Source organism: Suncus etruscus, chromosome X (assembly GCF_024139225.1).
Source record: "Suncus etruscus isolate mSunEtr1 chromosome X, mSunEtr1.pri.cur, whole genome shotgun sequence".
In the NCBI taxonomy this organism is placed as follows: domain Eukaryota; kingdom Metazoa; phylum Chordata; class Mammalia; order Eulipotyphla; family Soricidae; genus Suncus; species Suncus etruscus.
Genome location: NC_064868.1, coordinates 7,391,115 through 7,405,402, shown reverse-complemented (window position 1 = coordinate 7,405,402; position 14,288 = coordinate 7,391,115).

Sequence of the window (14,288 nt, the reverse complement as noted above, 5' to 3'; positions counted from 1 at the left end):
AAATAAAGCATTTCCATCTTTAAACTGGAATCTGTTTTGGAGACAGTTTTTAATTGTGGGGGAACCAATTTCTGGAATGGGGTCCTTATCCAATTCTGGGGAGAATCCATGGGAGTATGTCCTCTGAAAAATCATGTGTTTTTCTGGCGTTTGGATAAAGTGAATGTCTTCTGATTGAGCCCTACAATTAATATGGTTTGATACCTTTATTGTTTTAGATGAGAGCTTGGCTATAACTGCCTAGTACAATCTAGCCCGCTACTTGGGCTGTATATCCAAACACAGATATTTCTCTATGTTTAATTTTTTCTACGTTCAGAACTTTAAGATCTAGAAAAATGCCACATTTGATATTCTGCGATGCTGTTAACACCCAAAGTACTGAATCAAGTAGAACAAATGTGCTCTTAATATATAAATACAGCTTAGATTGCATGTTAACATGTGTGGTTTTAATAATAAATGTGTCTTAAAGCCGTAGGAAGTGGTAAAAGCAAAAAAATACGTAGTACTCATGTAGGACAGTTAAGGTAAAGAATCATGCTAAGAATAAAAAGGTCATAACTGAATCCTAAAGGTAATGATTTATCAAAAAATCATGATAAATATTTGTATCTTTTAGTAGAGCTTTAAAGTTTCTAATGTAAAAATTGAAATAACTACCAGAGAAATTAGATAGAGGGAGATTTTTTAATATGTTTCTGTCAGTAACAAATTATGTAAATCAAAAATTGGTATAGAGCCAGTGATGTGAGCTGTGTTTGAGCACATGCCTCACACATGTCATGCCATAGATTTGATTCCTGAAATTGAAAAATAAAAATAACCTACCAGAAGCAATTTGTAGAAGTTCGGAAAACATACCTGATTGTCTATGTGTGACTGTGCATTAAGGACTTCTTTTTAAGCATGAAAAATAGCTCTAATACCAAAGGTACTATTTTTTCTGGCAATACAATTAAACTTAAAACAATATTAAACTATCATATTAATAAGTTAAAGAGCTCTGGTAGAGGATATGGCATTGAAATTTTGTATCCATGAAAATGTATTATGAACAGTATTTAAATCATGGTGCTTCAAAAATGTAAAAAAGGGGATACAACTATAATTTTACCAAAAAATGCTGAAAATATTCACCAGGAAATAGCAAATGACATGATGTAAGAATTAAAATAATTAGGTGAATTAACTTTTCTTGAGACAAATATAATCTGCTGAAAGCTAATTCAAGAATAAAAGGCAGATCTGACTAGACATAAACCGTTCAGGAACAAGATGGCTTTAGAATGCATCACTTCAGCTAGGCTGACCTACATTTCTCAGGATTCTCTTTCTTGGGTGTTTCTGGGAAAGGGTAGCCACAGGGGAGATTCTTGTGTAATTTGTAAGGCAAAGCAGCCATGCTGCAGCTCCTACACACTGCCTTATTTGTGTGTGTGTGTGTGTGAGAGAGAGAGAGAGAGAGACAGAGACAGAGACAGACAGAGACAGAGAGACAGAGAGAGACAGAGACATAGAGAGAGACAGAGACAGAGAAAAAGATGAGAGACAGAGAGAGGAAGGGAGAAAGAGAGAGAGAAGCTTGGTGGTGAAGGTCCTGGCTCTCAGGTTAGCTCTGTCAGAATAAATGCTTTTATTGTGGGGTTACAAGCTTGTGCCTCTGCTATAGACCTGCTCACCCTCATCCTCTCTTATCTGCTTATTACATAAATTTCAAGCTCCAGTACAAGATCTGGAGCCTACAGTCTTACAGATTCTGCTTACCCAACTCTTACATTTGCACAAACCTCTTCTCTAAGTTAATTCTGCCAGTGTCTGTCTGTCTGTCTGTCTGTCTGTCTGCCTACCTATCTATCCATCCATTTCTCTATCCATTCATCCATCCATTCATTTATCTATCTGTCTGTCCATCTATCTAATTTTCTATTTAGGCCTCTGCTATACCCTCATGCACACACGCAAACACCACACACACATATATATTAGAGAGAGAGAGAGTTTGGTACTGACAGTTCGGTATCAGAATCCAGTGCGCACATGTCATGCCAGAGATTCTCCTAGGTTCTCACACATGCCCAACCCCAAGCAGAATGTTAAAACTGCTCCTCTGCTCTGATTGTTTACTGCTTACTTAGTGCAGAATTCCTGCCCATGTGTCCTTGCTCCACACACTCCCTGAAAGTGACATTATAGAGCTATGGAGAGATGTCTACTCTTGTCCAAATGAGCAAGCACATATTTGTTGCTCTCTGAATATAATGTGGTTATTTATTCTCAGGGTTCTTTCTGGAACTCTGATTTTTTCTTTCAGAGAATATAATAAATATCTAGAATCAACTCTATCCTTTGTTGGAATTTTACTTGAGTATGTACTTTGACTTTACTAATAATTGCCATTTAATGTTATAAAAATGCCTGACCACTTGAGTTGTATTAACCACAATAAATCTTGTAACTTGAGAAATATCTGACTTTTGGTTTCAATTTCTTAACTGGATATAAGGTCCCATATATGTGTGTGTGTATATATATATATATATATATGTATATATATATATATATGTTGTTTGGTCTAGAGACAAGAATGTCCTTTTAACTCCTGCAAGTAGCATAAATATACAACCTTTATTTTGTACAGTTTTTGTGATTGCCAATTCACTGATCTTGAGATGAATTGATCACCCCAAATCAACATATGCAGTGGCAATTCAGCTTAGTGACATTTTGAGTTGTATGTATTCTACATACAACTGAGGTGCATGTATCCTAGATGAGCTTCCTGGCTTCCTAGTTTCAGGTCTTCCTCTGAAATAAAAGGTTTTACCACAATATGTTCAATGACATGGCTTTGCAATTTTAAGGGATATTTTTGAAGGTCATCTTAATATGTAAAATTTAATATTTACTTTAATTTAATAAAAATTTAATAAATAATTTTAATAAAATAAAATAATATAATTTAATATGTAACCCCCCCATTTCCACCCAAAGTATGCCTTTGAGTGCTGCTCATAACAAGTTCAGTATTAATGAACCAAGTATATATATATACATATATATACACACACACATATATATATATATACAAATACACACACACAACATAATACTACTTATGGCATGATGTGCAGCCAATCGACATTTGGCTATATTGATATCCTGCTCATGAAAATAGTAGTATATTTTAGTCTTCTCTGCTGCAAAAAAAAGTCTCTTCCTATTTATGATATTGTTTTTTTCTTAAATAGGGCAGTGTCAGGAATCAAACCCAGGGCCTCATACACACAAAGCAAGTAAATGCTTTATCACTGTGGCTCCTCCGGACATTTTTATTTTTTATTTTTGGGCCACACCAAGTGATGCTCAGGAGTTATCCCTGGATATGTGCTCAGAAATCGCTCCTACCTTGGGGGACCATATGGGACACCAGGAGATCTAACCGCGGTCCGTCCAAGGTTAGCATGTGCAAGGCAAACGCCCTACCACTTGCCCCACCACTCTGGCCCCTCCTCCGGACTTTATTATTCCAAGACAAGTTATAGGTCATTTTACTATCTCCTGTTTTATTTGTTTCAGTTCTGCTTGTTCATTTTTCATTGGGTTTTGTCCTCATCTTAGGAAGTAGCAGCTTTCCATCTAGTCTTCAGTCATTTTATATGCTGTTCTTAGATCTAATTTCCTTCTGGCTTATCTTGCTGTCTTTGGATGATAGGGGGATGAGGTTGTATATTTGTCATGTGTGCAGACTCCAGATCTGTTTGGATTATTCACTTCAGGACTTTGTCACTTTTAATAATTGTGAGTGAACTCACCATGAATAGGGCTTGCATTTTGTTCTATGCAAAATCCCACAATATTTGGGAAGCAGGAGCCTCTTTTTAAAGGATTGTTTTGTTTGCTTCTGCCTGGCCTCGGGGGTATCACCGTGTGAGGAATAATTCTGTGACTGCTTAGGCAGGAGCTTCTAACTTTGTGGAGTTAAAGCCATGTGAATTGTGGTCCTGTGGTTTTGCATTTTCAGTGTGCTTTTCTTTACTTGCCTCCTAAAGCTCTGGGTCCCGTGGTCTCTTGTTTTTTTCCAGCCTTTCATAAATAAAAGAGTCTTTGGAAGGGCTTGGCTTTCCAAGGCCCATGGCAGTTCCTCACCTAGCAGAATCCAAGGCCTCATTTCCACTCCTGGCGGGAATTCACACCAGACCCCCAGGCTTGGATGACAAAAACCCCCCATTAGCTCCAGCAGTCACCATTTTACTTTGTTATTTCCCTCTTTGTTTCTGGCACCTGCGGATTTGCTTTTATTATTTGGGAGCCTAGCTGTATATTTAAAATAATTACAATACATTTTACCCAGTCCCTTCCAAGTGATTATAATAAAAGGATTTTCAGGTTGCCTTCGTCCATCAAGTTGTCAGCAGCTAATAAACAGATTTTTTTGCACTGCTATTTGTTAATAGCTATTAGGATTGGTATTTTACCTGAACAATGACTGTTCATAATATGTCTTGGTGCTTGAATTATGCACCCTGTGTCAATTATTTCAACTTTGGGGACATTTCTTTTGGAATAAATTTACTTCTTAAAGTTGGTTTGGGGGGAGGCTCTGAAGATAGCTTAATGATTGACAGCACCTGTTAATTCAAACCCCAGTACTATAGGGACTGAGGTAATCAGAACAAATCTGTTTGGGAACCCCAGGAGTCTGAAGGAGAAGGACCAGGAGAAGGCTTAGGCTTGAAGGCCAGAAATTTTGTTTGTTTTTGGAGGCCACACCATGCAATGCTCAGGGGTTACTCCTGGCTCTGCACTTAGGAGTCATTCCTTGAGGTGCTTGAGGGCCATATGAAACTTCTGGGGATCAAATTCAGGTTAGCTGTATGCAAGGCAAATCCCCTGCCTGCTGTACTCTTGCTCCAGTTCCTGTTTTATTTTTACATAAATAGGATCCTATTACATCATTTTTTCCTAAACAGACTATTTTATCTTCTACCTTTTATCTCCGAATGTAAGCCTGCCCCTTATTCTTCTTCTCTCTGACCCAGAGTGTTGAAATGACTGTGTCCTACCCTACTCAGTATTTGTTCTCCACCCTAGGATGTGCTCTGGTTCTTTCTAATAAAAGGCACGGGTCTAAGAAAGGCTTTGCATTCATTCTACAGTCTTCCTCACTAAGCTACCTGCCTCTTAGGAGCAAAAGACTTGTATGTTGGAATTCCTAGTTTGTTTGTTGGAATTCCTGAATCTGTTTTACCACTTTCACTTTTTACTTTGTGGATTATTTCTTATGTCAGCATCTGCTTCCAGACCTGAATCTCTCCAGGTATTCGTTTTGGAGCCTGAGGATTCATTCTCAGATAGCACCTGAACAGGGATCCTTCCATATTTACCTGTCACATAGAAACCTCGACAGGCTTTTCTGTATGTTATTTACATACACATGGTATGTAACCAAAGTAGGTTTTGTCATGCTGTCTAAGAATGAGATTATAGAGTCTGGAGAGAAAGATAGTAGAGTGGGTAGAGCACTTTCCTTGTATGCAGTCAACATGAGTTTGAGACCCAGCACAGCATATGGTCTCCCTGAGCCAAGAGTAAGCCATGAGCACAGCCAGATATGGCCTAAAACCAAAAACCAAAAAAGGCGATTAAATTACACATACACTGCATTCTATTTGGTTAAGCCAACCAGTCTTAGTGGAAATTCCTGCAAGCTAGTTCTTTATCTTGTTTGAGTGTGCAAATTATTGCGTGATGAATTTCCATAGTGAATACACCCATGTTCCCAGAATCCAGATGAAGAAACAGAGCACCAACAGAATCCCACAATCTCCTCATACTTTCTTCCATTTATCTTCTTTACCCTCTACACACTGCACAATGGTAACCATCATTCTGACCTGTATCCGCATAGTTTTAGTCCATTTGTGCTTGATGTCAACGGAACCATCCAGTACATGCTCTCATACAACTTTATGATATTGCTATGATATGGCTTTATGATATTCATAATGTTGATCATGGAATTGTGATATATTTCTGCTTTCTGTATGTTACTATGTTTTGTAAATGTACAGGATTTATCCAAATTTATGGCATTTGGGGCTGTTATGATCAAGTGCACCACAGCATTTGTTTGGTTTGGTGTCCACACCCAGTGGTGCTCGGGGCTTGCTTACTTCCTAACTCTGTGCTTAAGAACCACTCATAGCAGGGGTAGGGGACCATATGTGGTGTCAGGAATTAAATCTAAGTCAGCTGTGTGTGAGACAAGAGTCTTAACCTATGTTCTATAGGTTTGTGTTCATCCATTTGTTCTTTTTAATGACTCACTAATATTTAGTGCTGTGGAGGACCATCCTTGATTTAGGCATCCTGAATAAATTTTATAGGTGTTCATCTTGATTCCATCTCTTGAGCACTAAAGCAAAGCTGAAATAAATATTGAATATATATTTCTACTTAGGATACCAAACACCCTCAGCTAATGGGATAGACAGTCGGTGTTAAATTGATGGTTGGTCTAAACATTGCCTTTCGAAAGAGGTGCTTCTCTCTCAAATCCATGGCAATGCCTTTTCCATCAACAGTGAAAGATGAAAGAAAATTCCTTTCCCCCCTCATTTCTACCAGCTTTATATGTTATATTTATATGATTTGTGAGTCATGTGTATAAAACAATATCTCATAGAACCAGGGCTAGAGTATATGCCTCCCTTCTATCTGTTAATTCCTTGGCCTGGTAAAAAAAAATTACAATTATATCTCATAACTATCTTTATGTGAAAGGGTGTTTGTGCCACATATTGTGGAGGTAAGGTCTTATACCTGGTTTTGTGCTCAGGGTGGCCTCTGTGACAGGAGGAGCTTAGTGCAATCCAGGGTTGGCAGCATTGCAAGGCAAGCATCTTAACCCTTGTACTATCTCTGCAGCCCTAACTATCTTAATTTATTTTCCCCAACTACTAAAGATTTAGAGCATTATTTTACTTGTTCTTCTATGAATTAATATTCATATTTTTGCTCTTTTCTTATAAATTATAAGATAATTTTATATCCCTCAATCATTTGTGTTATGAACTTTTATCTATATTATCTATTGATTGGCTTTGTTCATGTTAACTTTGCCATTCTAAAGTTTTTATATTTTAAGTACTAAATATATACATCTTTTCTTTTATAACTTCTGTTGTTGTAGAAGGTCTTCTCAATCTCTCTCACTGTATTCTATTTTGTTCAAGAGTTTTGATTTTTGCATTTAAGGTTTTGTGTCTAGGAAGTTAACTTTCCTATTCTATAATATGTGATATATTTTATCTAAACATCTTGTTCTAGCCATATTTATTGAATCGTACACAAATTGTATGACTTCACTTGTAATATGCTAATTTATCAAATATACCAGTAATTAATTGATCTACATTTTCCGGATGCCTTGATTAATGTATTTATTTTATACTAATTACATTTTAGTGGATTTAGAGAATTTCTTGAAAACCAAAAGGACCAATTGCACTCCCATTTCCTTTGCACAGTTTATTAAGCTAGTCTCAAACATTTATCTATAAAATTATAATTTTATATAATTCCAAGAAAGACCCCATTAAAATTTTAATTGAAAACAAATAAAATAACTTTATTACATTGGTAAAAATGTTTACAATATTAATATTATGTACAAATTGTGTTCTACCTGCTATTTTTTTTTTTCATTTTTGGGACACACCCAAAAACCAGTGCTCAGGGGTTACTCCTGGACCTGCACTCAGAAGTAGCTACTGGCAGGCTCTAGGGTCCATATGGGATGTCAGGAATCTAACCCAGGCTCTGCCATATGCAAGGCAAATGCCCCACCTGCCCATCGCTGTGCTATCACTCTTGCCCCCTACCTGGTATTTTTATTTTATTTTATTTATTTTTGTGAGGTTTGAGCCACACTTGGTCATGCTGGGTGGGCAGGGGATGTTACAGACTATGCTTAGGTGATCTTGTGGTGCTGAGAATTAAACATGCTGAATATGCTAATAACCTGGCTCTCCCAGGTTAGTTTGTTGCTTCTTGTTTATTCATTTTTATTTGTTTTGTTTTGGGGCCACACCCAGCAGTGCTCAGGGCTAACTCCTGGGTTTTGCTCAGGAATCACACATGGCAGGTCTCAAGGAACTATATGAGGTCCCATTGACCAAATCCAGATGGGCTGGTTGTGTGCAAACAAGCACTGCATCTGCTGTACTATTATCTCTCCACCCCTATTTTTGCTATGCTTTAATATGGTACTTTAGGTTTCCATGTATGGGTTTTATGTCTCTTCTGTCAAACATCCTCCTAAATATTATTAGTTTTTTACAGCTGTTATAAATGGAAAACATATCCATTTGTATTTCTAGGTGCTTAATATTAAATAAAGGAGTTATTCATTGTTGGAATGTACCTGTTATCTAGACTCCTCACAAAATATTGGGGTTTATTGTTTTTGTTTTTGGACCACACCAGTGAAGCTCAGGGCTTGGGGGCTATATGGGATGCTGGGGATCAAACCCAGGTTCTGAACTGGATCAGCCACATGCAAGGTAAATGTCCTACCACTGTTCTATCACTCCAGCCCCTAAAATATTGTTAATTCTAGAAGTGTTTGAGCAGGAACTCTTGGGTTTCCTCAAAGTTGTTATCTTTTAGAATTGCCAGATATGGCCAAACTAACAAATAAATGATAACCACAACACCAGAATGGTCCATTAAATATGAATTGCAGGTAAGCAAGTAATTTAGGATAAGTATAGGATTAACATGGTCCAAATATTGTGTGGGGTATAGTTATCCTAAAAATTATTCATTGTTGAGGGAAGTAGAAAGCCTGTCTTGAGTACAGGTGTGGGGGGGTGGGGAGGAGGGAGATCTGGGAAATTGGTGGTGGGAATGTTGCACTGTTGAAGAAGGGGTGTTCTTTACATGACTGTACTCATACAACTATAATCATATTTGTAATCACTGTTTTTAAATAAAGATAATTATTAAAAAATTATTCATTGTTTATCTGGTTCAAATTCCACTTGCTGTTCTGGGTTTTATCTGGCAGCTTTCACCTTCCCCATGATCATACCTGCTGTTCCTTTGGCTGCATTTGCTGAAAGGCTTTCAGACATGGGTTCTTATCCCAAACTGTGCATTAACATTAATTTTCAGTGCTAGGCCCCCTAGCTTTGGAGAATGAATGTGTGTGTGAAAATGTTCCCAGGTGGCTCTAATGGGTATATCTTGGGGTGAGAACTACTGTTCCAACTAGATATAAATTAATGACAAAATGAACAAATGAAAGAATAATGTGTTAATGTGTGTCCCTTTCTCCCTGTTGATTAAAATAAACCTTCCTTGTTAATGTTGAAGTTTCATATACTATCTGTTGTTGCTTTCAAACAAATGCCCTTCATATTTTGTTTACATGGTTTCCATAATTCATTTTCATTTCCCTACTTCCTATTTACTCTAAATTTTTATTAGGAAGTAGTGTGTATCACCAATAAATCTGAGTATGTGGTTTTTTCTGTTTATTGACATCAAGTTTCCTCTTAGAAGAGTCTTCTGATCAAAACCCTTGCAAATTCTTTTCGTTGGTCTGATTTGCTACTGTGTTATTCCAAACATGGACCTGTGCTTAGAAATTAAATTGATGTCAAGAAGGCATTAATTGGATGAGTTGGATCTGGTTTTGATGTTCAACTCAGACTGTCCATCCGAATCTGCATTTTGACTGAAGCCTGGGGCTTCCTGGCCAGGTGAAGGAACCACTTTTGCCCTCTGTGGTCTTTGGACTCTTGAAGTTGTTGCTCTTTATCAGTACTTCAGTTCTGCCAAGAAGCTGCCCTCTTCTTGTAAGTTGTTCAAGTGTACAAATTAGTGCTTCTTGGGATTCAAGTGGATACCTGTGCGTGTTAGTAATTCTTGGAATTCTTTTCATTTCTGCTAAACCTGTGACCAGCCTCTGGGCACCTTCCTCTCTCCTGAACTCCTGCTGCCTCCCTGGTTGCTGTTCTGCCTGATTGTCTTTCCTAAGTGCTAGCTAACACATCTACTTTCCTCCTTGAACTGTTTGCAGGAACGGAATGTTTGTTTTCTCTTTTATCCAACTTGAATTTTATCTGTAGTCATTCTTCTGATGTCTGTGGGCTTATTATTTTGTTGTTGTATCTCTAATTTCTCAAGATTGGGAGAGGTCCTTTAATTCAGACATTGAGAAAAGAAAGAAGTGATTTAAGGCCACACATTTTTCCAGAAAGTCTTGCTTTCATTTGTGTCCCCTAGGTTTGGGTAGGAAATGTTCTCCTTTTCATTAATTGCTTGGCACTAATTACCCTTTTGATTTCCTCTTTGATCTAAGTGATTTAGGGGAATGTTTTTATTCCTTTCACATTTAGAGTAATCTGTATTTAAAATTTTCACTCATTATTTCTTAAATATTTCCTAAGTTTTACTTTGTGTTCGTGTCCCTAATCTATTTATGTAAATGTTTTATATGCATACAAAATATGTAATTTCCATTTGAAGAATGTCAGGTTCTCTATGTATGCTGCCCCAAATTATTAGTTGTACCAATCATTTCATTTATGCACCTACTGGCTTTTTGCTTATTAAATAGACCTGAGAGTTCCAAGGTGAATGAAGCCTTGAACACAGTGTTATTACTATATTCAATTTTTTTCTCTAGATTTCATTGCTTTCTGTGTTTGATATCTGCTATTTAACGCACTTAAGTTTGTGCATATTATATATTCTTAAACGTATATTTTTATCAGAGTGCCTCTTGTGATCCTATTTAGTGTTTGAGTCTTATTTTTTCCATTCTGATGTTCCTTCTTTCTTTCCTCCTTTTTTTCCTTTCTTTTTTCTCCCTCCCTCCCTTCCTTTTTTCTTCTTTCCTTCCTTCCTTCCTTCTTTCTTTCCTTTATTTCTTTTTCTTTATTTTTTATTTTTTCTTTATTTCTCTCTCTTCCTTCCTTCCTTTCCTTTCCTTTCTTTCTTTATTCCTTTCTTTCCTTTCTTTCTGTTTTCCTCAGAAACATTTGTCAAAGAGGTTCTCCTACTTCCATTCATAGCTCCATTTTCAGATATTCTTTGTTTTTCCAATCAGCATATGCCTGCCTAGACTGTTGCTTCTAACTCTGATAACCTTTTCGGTCTGTCAGTCTTCTATGGATAAATTCCATATAATCACCTATAGGAATTAAGAACTTGATTTTACTCATATTACTCTATGTTTACATTAGACTTTTGTAGGTATTTTCCTGTACTTTTCTAGTTTAGTTAAGTTGCCATTCCTTTCCTTTCCTCTCATTATAAACTTTGAGGTCTGGGTCCCAGCAGTGGTTGGGAGGCACCAGAAATGCAGCGGTTGCCCTCAGTCCACTGAGCAATTGTCCAACTTTGATGACTTTGAGTTTCAGGTATATATATTTTGTTAAAGTCTTTCACATCAGAGAATGTTTACCCCATTATCTTTGGTTTGAGCTCAGTGCACAGGGACCACGCAGGGACCACATGGTGCTGGGGAATCAACCCTGGGCCATCTGCATGCAGAAACTTTGCTCCAGCCCTCTAAGCCAGCACTCCAGTCCCAGGGGGGGACTTCTAAGTAACAAAGTAGCAAAGATAAGTTCATGGAATTGGAAGTAAGTCTGATGACCTTTTGATTGTAATCCAAGTGTTCTTTCCATAATGCCAAGGATTCAGAGCCCAGCTTACAAAGCGAAGAAGAATAGCTCCAGCTCAGAGCAGCCTGTGACCTGGGAGGGAAACCTGGGTGGGTCACAGAGGGGCCTGAAGGTGGGAAAAGGCCTGTGAGAGGGTGAGTTCTTAGTCTCCCCAGGAAGAGCAGAGGTGTACACATGTGTATTCTCAGTCTCTTCTTGCACATGAGACTCTATGAGACTCTTGATCTTGTATCCAGTATCTAGGAACATGCCCTTTGAAGAGCCCTGTGGCATAACCCAAACCAGTTGGGCAGACTTCAAGGCCTTGCTCCCAACACTGGTGCAGGGCCCTTCCGCTCTGACACAGCTGTCTCCCAGGCTCTTTGCCCAACCATTAATATGGGGGACCAGGGACTAGTGTCTGGCCCCCTCCAGGCAGGCCATCTGAGCAATGTCATTTTTCTAGAGCTCTCTGGAGACGGCGCATGGGACTGCAATAAAAGATCTTAGGCCAACAAAAATGTCACATTTCTTTGCTATTGGCAGGAATCCCAGCTCCTCTGCTTAGAAACACCATTTATCCCTTGCTGAACAGACACTTCATTTGGCCATTATTTGGATTCCCAATTAATAAATTACAGGAGAACAAATTAACTTCACTTATCACTTGGAGCTCAGTAGAAGAAATCTCTCAAGGTATAGGTAACGTGAGGTGAGAATGGGAAAAGGTTGGGGGATCCCTGAGGTTCTGCCTGTTGGATCTCATCAGACTCAATAGCTCTTGGATAAATCGCTCCCACAATAGGGCCAGGGCACCCCTACCCCGCCCCTCTTTGTGAGGGACTCCTCCCCGTGAGTGTGAGAACAGTGAGGGGCCCCCTAGAACTGGCATGGCTAGGACCTGAGTGATGGGAGCGGTTTAGGCAGGCACTGGAGTCTCATAGCAAGCAGCAACCGCTACTGCAAGGATCTGCAGTGGGGAACTTGCGCCCCCTGGAGGCTAGGTCCCGCAGCGGACTGGGGGAGTCGGGCCAGGACTTGACTTGCAGCAAGGACAGACGTCTGGGAAAGCTGTGAGCACCTCGGCCTGGGATGCTGGCTGGGCAGGTGGGGCAGGTGTCCCGCCTGCAGGGGCTCCAAGGGAAATAAGAGCCCAGAGTGACTGGCACGGCCATGCTGGCTTTGTCTCTGCTTCTGGTCATACAAATAGAAATCTGTGAATTCAGAACTCTTTTCCTCTCCAAAAATTTGGGGAGGGGGCATACCCATGATGCTCAGGGTTGACTCCTGGCTCTGTGCTCAGGAGATCCTGGACAATGCCAGGGAATGAACCCGAGCCAGATTCATGCCTTGCCTTACCCCAGGAATCTATCCGGTCTGTGGGTTTTCACTCGCAGTCAGTGGGTGGGAGATTGGAAACCTGCTCTAGCTGTCAGTGGGGGTTCCAGCTGCCACCCCAGTGGAGATCAGGATGGGTAGGGTAGAGACTGTGGCTAAAAACTCCCATTGGCATATCCTGAATTTGTAGGCTGGGTATTGTTTAGCCTTAGGAGCTGTGAGCTGGCCACCTGATGTGTGAAAGAAGAAAGAAAGAAAGAAAGAAAGAAAGAAAGAAAGAAAGAAAGAAAGAAAGAAAGAAAGAAAGAAAGAAAGAAAGAAAGAAAGAAAGAAAGAAAGAAAGAAAGAAAGAAAGAAAGAAAGAAAGAAAGAAAGAAAGAAAGAAAGAAAGAAAGAAAGAAAGAAAGAAAGAAAGAAAGAAAGAGAAAGAAGAAAAAAGAAAGAAAGAGAAAGATAGAAAGAAAGAGAGGAGAAAGAAGAAAGGAAAGAAAGAAAGGAAGGAAGGAAGGAAGGAGAGAAAGAAAGAAGAAAGAAAAAAGAAAGGGAGAGAAAGAAAGAAAGGAGAGAAAGAAGAAAGAAGAAAGAGAAAAGAGAGTTAGGGTTGCAAGGAGCTCAATAGCATTTGGCATTGTTGGAGCCCAGCAGAGTTCTCAGGCCTGCCTTCTCCCCCTGCACTCCGCCTACTCTTCCCTTACCGCCACACACACCTGGCAGGTCGTCCCAACCTCATCCCTGGAGTCACACACCTGGCCCTAGCCCAAGCACAGCTGGCCAGGTGCATGCTGAGGTGCTGTGCTTGGTTCTAGCCCAGCCTGGGGGGGATCCTAGAGAGTCTATGAGCTCTACAAGGACCACGAAGCCTCTAAGGCTACAGCTTCACCATCTCACCAGATTTTATTCCTAACAAGCCAAACAGTAAGATTCTAGCCTTAGTGGAAATGGCCAAATGTCTTAGCCCAGGGCTTCCCAGGGTGGGGGACCAGCCCCATCACTGCCTTTTTCCAAGGCACTGGTAACCCCTCAGCTGCACCCCATCCCATTTTCTTCCAGAGAAGGAGAAGAAATGGCATCAGAGGGTCCAAGGACCCACAGATAAGTGTTAAGACCCCCCCCCCAGTCGAGCAAATATAAATGGAAACTCTGAGCCTATGATTCATTCACCCAACATGACTCATGTTCTGCTAAGGTTTCCGTGAACAATATGTTCACAGTCTGATTTAATTATAGCCTCCACTCGCATCTCCCCTCTGGAGCGCCCCCAGTCTACAC